This window comes from Myotis davidii, unplaced genomic scaffold (genome assembly GCF_000327345.1).
Source record: "Myotis davidii unplaced genomic scaffold, ASM32734v1 scaffold594, whole genome shotgun sequence".
Lineage (NCBI taxonomy): Eukaryota > Metazoa > Chordata > Mammalia > Chiroptera > Vespertilionidae > Myotis > Myotis davidii.
In genome coordinates, this window is record NW_006285787.1 from 639,928 (window position 1) to 647,182 (window position 7,255).

Sequence of the window (7,255 nt, forward strand, 5' to 3'; positions counted from 1 at the left end):
AAAAAATAAATAAGAATATAATGAATACAATGAAAGATTATATTATTGTTCATGGATAACTTGGATTTGAGTTCTATCTTGAGTAGGTCAATTGGCAGAGAAATGCAAAAAGTAAAGATAATATCTGTACTTTGATCATAGTTAATAAAGCACTTTTATATTCATACTCATTTCAAATCCCCTTATGATACTGCCATTTGCAAATACTGCCATTTACAACAACATGGATGGACCTTGAGAATATTATGCTAAGCAAAATAAATCAATCAGGAAAAGCCAAGAACCATGATTTCATTTATACACGGGATATAAAACTGAAACTCATGCAGCAGGCGTGGCTCAGTGGTTGAGGTCAACCTATGAACTAGGTCACATGTTTGATTTCCCGACAGGGCATATGCTTGGATTTCGGGCTTGATCCCCACAAGGGGGCATGCAGGAGGCAGCCAATCAATGATTTTCTCTCATCATTGATGTTTCTATCTCTCCCTCTCCCTCCTCTCTGAAGTCAATAAAAATATATTTTTAAAAATAAAATAAACTCATGGACATGGTACATATGGTGATTACCAAAGAGAAGAGAGTGGGGATGTAGTAAAGGGTAAAGGGGGCCGAATATATGGTTGTAGAGGGCAGCCTGGGAGGCACCTAGGCATTTTCTTATAATTACTGTCAGCTGAATTCAGAGCATAGGCAGAGCCACGCCCTGGGAACATGGTTCCCCAAGAAGGCTGGACATGTTAATCAGGCAGGGGCGGAACTAGATAGGTAAATCTAGGCCTTTAAAATAAACCTGCTGTGTGGCTCAGCCCGCCTTTTGCCGCCTCTCCATCAGAGAGGATGGCGCCCACCTGGCCCCAGCTTAAAATCTATTTCTGCGTCTTGGTCTTTCTTTAATTTCTTAATCCCCAGCTCCTCCACTCAGCAAATGGACTGTTTCCTTTTCCATGCGGGACATGGAAAAGAGAGAAACAGCCCCCCACATATGGTGATGGAAGATGATTTGACTTTGGGTGGTAGGAACACACTGTAATATATCATGTATCATAGAAATGTACATTTGAAACCTATATGATCCTACTAACCAATGTCAACCCAAGAAATTTAATACAACATATTAAAGTAGGTTCAAATGCCCCTAGGAGATGGACAGGGAAGGCAAGACTATTTTTATTTTACAAATGTGGAAACTGAAGCTCTGTGAGCTAGTCACTTAAGCTGAGAGAGATTGAAATGGGGCTAAAAGCCTAGGTATTATGACTATTGTTTAATGCTTTTGCATTCACATCATCTGCTAAGAAGATTGAAAAGGATAGAAACACAGAGGTGGTAGAATGCATGGTATTCAGACTGAAGCCCTTTTTAAAAATATATATATATATATAAGGAGCCCTTTTTATGCTCAATACCTGGCACATAGAAATTGCTCGATAACTGGCTATCAATCAATTAATTAACTTGAGCTCCATCCTTTCTTAAAATATATTTTTATTGATTTTACGAAGAGGAAGGGAGAGATATGGAGAGTCAGAAACATCAATGAGAGAGAAACATTGATCAGCTTCCTCTTACACCCTCCTACTGGGGATCTAGCCACAACCAAGGTACATGCCCTTGACTGGAATCAAACCCAGAACCCTTCAGTAGGGGACCAATGCTCTATCCATTGAGCCAAACCAGTTAAGGCACTTGAGCCCCATCTTGAAGTCAATTTATGTACCAACCAATATTGTCAGCGGTAGTACCAAGCAGGTTGAATATTCAGCGTGGGACTCTAGCACAGCTGACATCAGTTGCTAAAGGCTGGCATGGGTTTTTATTGGTTAGTAGTACCTGTATTATATAGGAAAATCATTTCAATAATACCCCTGGTACTAGATATTTATGGGGTGGGGTCTTCTCACTTAGATTGAGAAAAATCAGGCTACGGAGGTGTATTAGTTTGCTAAGGTTGCCATAATAAGGTATCATAGACTGGGTGGCTTAAACAACAGAAATTTATTTTCTCACAGTTTTGGAGGCTTGAAGTTCAAGATCAAGGTGTCAGCAGGCCTCTCTCCTAGGCATGAAAAGCCTCAAAACTAGCCCTAGCCAGTTTGGCTCAGTGGATAGAGCATCAGCCTGCGGATTAAGGGTCCCAGGTTTGACTCGGGTCAAGGGCAGGCTCAGTCCAACGTGCAGAAGTCAGCCACTCAATGATTCCCTCTCACCATTGATGTTTCTATCTCTCTCTTCCTCTCTGAAATCAATAAAAATATTTTTTTTTAAAAAAAAAAGAAGGAATAGCATTTCTGAAGTTAAAGAAAAAAATCAATACAGTGGGGCCTTGACTTACGAGTTTAATTTGTTCTGAGACTGAGCTCGTTAAGGAGCTCGTTAACTCAAATTACTCTTATCAACTCAATGCAAAAAATCGGCTGAGAGACAGCTGGTATCTCAAAAAACTCGTTAGTCGGGACACTCGTAAGTCAAGGCCCCACTGTACTAGAAATTCATGATACAACACATGCTTCATAACTAATCAATTAAACAGTATAATATGAATTCAGGGAAAGAAGAAATCACTTCTAGTCAGAGTAGTCAGAGAAAACTTTAAAAATATAATGAAGGGCTCCTTAGGACCTCCTTTACATTAATTCTGTACTTTTAAAAAAATTTTAAAATAAGTTTTTATTGATTTTAGAGAGAAAGGAGATGGAGAGAGAAACATCAGTGTGAGAGACAAATGGATTAGTTGCCTTCTGTACAAACCAAACCGGGGATTGAACCTGAAACCTGGGTATGTGCCCTGACCAGGGATCAAACTGGCAACCTTTTGGTGCACAGTACAATGCTCAACCAACTGAGCCACACTAGCCAGGGCTAACTTTAATTACTTTTTAAAGGGCCCTATCCCCAAATACAGTCACATTGGGGTTAGAGGGTTAGGGCTTCATCAGATGTTCATAACAGTCCATATAACAGGAGGATATAAAGAAAGAAACTGTAGGGATTTGGAAGTACTTTTTTCTTCAGGCTTTCAACCGAATGGCAACTAGCACACTGCATGGATGGGCAGAGAATGGGGTGGGAAACATCTGTCTGGCTTATGTGACCCACAGTGTCCCAATTTGATTTTTCTTTTTCACATGCCCTATTTCTTCTTTCCCCTTTCCTGAAGTGGTAGTTTACTACCTGTGTAAAAACAAAACAATTCCTTACTCCATATCCAGGGTAAAGAATGTTTTTGGTAATACGCAGAGTGAATTAACCAAGACAAGGGGTAGTGTGGAAGGGTTGGATGAGGTGGGGTAAGGTGTGGTCTGGTTTTAAGCGGTCAATTACTGTTTATTACACTGAGCCTTTGCTCCCTTGTGTTCCATGCCCTTTCTGTGCCCAGTTCTTTGCCCTGTTCTTTTGGGTATAGTCTGCCTCCTTATCTGGGTGCTAAGGTTGTTGGAATTGAGGGTAAGTAGTTTAAAAAAAAATCCTCACTCAAGGACATGGTTTTATTGATTTTTAGAGAAAGAGAGAGGAAGAGAGAGAGAGAGAGAGAGGAAGAGAGAGAGAGAGAGAGAGAGAGAGAGAGAGAGAGAGAGATGGATGTGAGAGAAAAACATTGACCAATTGCCTCCCATATGAGCCCTGATCTGGGATGGAATCCACAACCTAGGTATGTGCCCTGACTGGGAATCAAACCCTCAACTTTTGGTATATGGGACAATGCTCCAACCACAGGCCAGGGCTTTTTTTAAAAATGGTTTGTGTGTGTGTGTGTGTGTGTGTGTGTGTGTGTGTGTGTGTGTTTAAATCTTCACTCTGTTCCTGCCACTGAGTGAGGCAAGATTGGGATCTCACTCTTAGAGGAGAGAAATAAAAGTGATCCTTTAACAGCAGAAAGCCTCCACCTGAAATAAAACAATATTTTAATTTTAGGAACTAGATAAAATAGAGGGTTTAAGATTGGTAGTGGTGGTGGAATAAGTATTTAAAGAGGAGAACATCTACTTCTGGTCTAGAGAGAATGAGACAGCTCAGTGCAGAGAGCAGGAGTAAAATCGGATGCTGAGCGGCTGAGTCTCCTTCTATAAACATTGATGTCGGGAATCACTCTCTGGAGACGTCTTTCCATTCCGTGATGCAATGCTGAGTGGCTTAGAACCTGTCGCTTCTGTTCTTCAGTTTCCTTGATCTTGAGTGTGGGGGATGGGCGTGTTAATGAGTACATTTGGACAAGGGTGTCCCTCGGCAGTTAGAAGGCGTGATAAGATAGAAGGGTAATGTGGCAGTAATGGACTATAATCACCCCTTGATGATTATTTGATTCTTGACTACAGGAACCCTAAATGTATAGAATAAAACATAGTTCCAGCTTCTTTTATGTGGGTACAGGACAGCATGACCAGAAATGATAAGAGCAGTGTTGGGCCTTTATGTAATGATTAAAATGTTTCTATGCTATGCAATATGGTAGCCACTAGCCACATGTGGCTATTGAGCAGTCAAAATGTGGTAGTATAACTAAGAAACTGAATTTTTATTTCATCTTTATTTTATTAAGTTTAAGTTGTTACATGTGGCTAGTGGGTACTGTTTTAAATAGTGCAGGATTAGAATTGCTGTTGATGGGTTGGGGGTACCTCTAGCTTTTCTTCTGATCCAATTCACAATTAGGTGGTGTAGAGAACTCAAAAAGAAGAAGAGGCAATGGGGAATAACAATAATAGACAACATTTACTGTGTGCTTACTATAATTCCAGGCATTATCTAAACACTACGCATTTTATATAATTCTTGCAACAATAGTAAGTACTATTATTATCCCATTTTACATATGAGGAAACTGAGGCATAGTGAGAATTTTACGTGCCTTGGGTCACATAACTGGTATGTAAGGCGTAGAGATGAAATTCATACACAAGTAGTTTGATTACAAAGTCCATTCATTTACACTACACAGATTCAAGATAATGAGGAGGCATTGAGCGATTAAGGCCATACTTCCCAAACTCTGTGCCAAAGTAAAAATTCAGAGGCACCATGGGATATTAAAATTTTTTTAAAGGAGCCCTGGCCAATGTGGCACGGTTGGTTGGGTGTTGTTCTGTGCACCAGAAGGTTGCTAGTTCCATTCCCCTTCAAGGTCACATGCCTGGGTTGTGGCTGGATCCTCAGTAGGGAGCATGGAAGAGGCAGCCAATGGATGTTGTACTCGCACATCGGTGTTTCTATCTCTCCCTCTCCCTTCCTCTCTCTCTCTAAATCAATAAACTATTCTTTAAAAAAAAATTAAAGAAAACACAGCAATAGTCAATATTTGTGGTATACAATGCAAATTAGCACCTGGAGGTAATTCACAATTTGAACATTAGATTCTGCTACATTCCTTTTGATTTCAAAATATTATTGCAAAACCTGGTTTTAGATCCCTCTGATAAAAAAGCAAGCACTGCCAAAACCGGTTTGGCTCAGTGGATAGAGCGTCGGGCTACGGACTCAAAGGTCCCAGGTTCAATTCCTGTCAAGGGCACGTACCTTGGTTGCGGGCACATCCCCAGTAGGGGGTGTGCAGGAGGCAGCTGGTTGATGTTTCTCTCTCATCGATGTTTCTAACTCTCTATCTCTCTCCATTCCTCTCTGTAAAAAAAAAAATCAGTAAAAATATATATTTAAAATAAAAGTAAGCACTATGTGAAAATCAGCACAGAACAGGAAATGGGGGTAGCAGTGTTGGATTCCAAGGTTTGAGAAGTTGTGCAGTCTCCAACAGGCACATCAATTCCTTTAGTAACTATTTGTGGCTATTTAAGAAAAAAATTAAATTTTTTCCTTCCAACTTGTGTATGTTGTTTTTAAAAAATGTTTACTAAATTGTTATGAACCAACTACTTAAAAAGCAAACTCTTAGGTATTTCTTTTGACCTAGGGTTGCTATAAAAAAAAATTGTTGAGATACTAAGCTCATTATAAACTAAGAAATTGGTTTCAGCACCTCTGGCCGGGGTGCTGAAAATAGTCCAAAATGGTCATAAAGGAATAGAGCAACAATTTTCAATCGATGTGCCGAAAAAATTTTTTAAAGCATGCCATACATGACTATTTACCCAGGGCTACTGACTTCTTTTCCCTTAGATTGTCAAATAAAAAATGACAAGGGCCAACACAACAACAGCTGTCTGGTGTGAATGAATCAAAATTACATCTATTTTTTTAGTCAGATCAGCAAAAAATATATTTTTTGGTATGCCACAGATTTTAGGGATTAGTGTACATGTGCCATGAGATGGAAAAGGTTGAAAGTCACTGGAATAGAGTATGGGGCCTTCGCTTGAGATGACTATAAAAACTAATAAACAGAGTCACTTTATGAGTCAGAACTGTTTGCTCAGGGGAACTCCCCTGTATGTCTTACTCCTCAAACTCCTGAAATGTTAAAACTGGCAAAATAACCTTTGGATTAAAGAAACATTGTATCCCAAACAACTGTTTCTGTAGATAAGAAGAAAGCAGATATTATGACTACAGGCCTAAAAAACATTCTTCAGAATTAACATCACTGTATTAGCTGAGCTGCACCTAAAGCAATTCCTTCTTTTTGTGTATTTGCTCCCGTTCCCTCTAAAGAAATTCCTTCTGTTTGTGTATTTGCGTCTGTTTCCTTTTCTCACCAACATCCTCTCCTTTCACCTCCTATTTGGGTTTCTGCATGAATCAGTGCTTCCTGAATAGCTGTTCTTTTGGATCTCAAATGCTTGTTTGCTTCTCACATTGGCCTATTATTGTTATTTCCAAATTATAAGAGGAAGTTTATCTAGAAAGTTACAGAGGTAGTAGAAGTGAGCCCATTGGGCTTTGTGGGCTCAGGAAACAAGTTACAGAGGCAAAAGAAGGGCCCCTGGAGCGTAGGAGAGAGAAGGGTAAAGTTACCGCATCTGGGGAGAAGTAGAGGGGGAAGGGAAAACAGGGCACGCTCCGAGAGGGACAGCCACTGGCCTATTATTTTTTATTTTATTTCATTTTATTTTTATTTTTTTTAGAAATTGCTTCTGCATGTGGCAGTTGCTTCTTTGTTATTTTTTGAATCCTCACTTGAGGATATTTTCCCATTGATTTTTAGAAAGAGTGGAAAAGAGAGGGAGAGACATAGAGAGAGAAACATCGATGTGAGAGAGACACATGGATTGATTGCCTCCTGCATGCACTCTGACCAGGGCTGGGAGCCTGCAACTGAGGTTATGTGCCCTTGACCGATATTGAACCTGGGACCCTTCAGTCC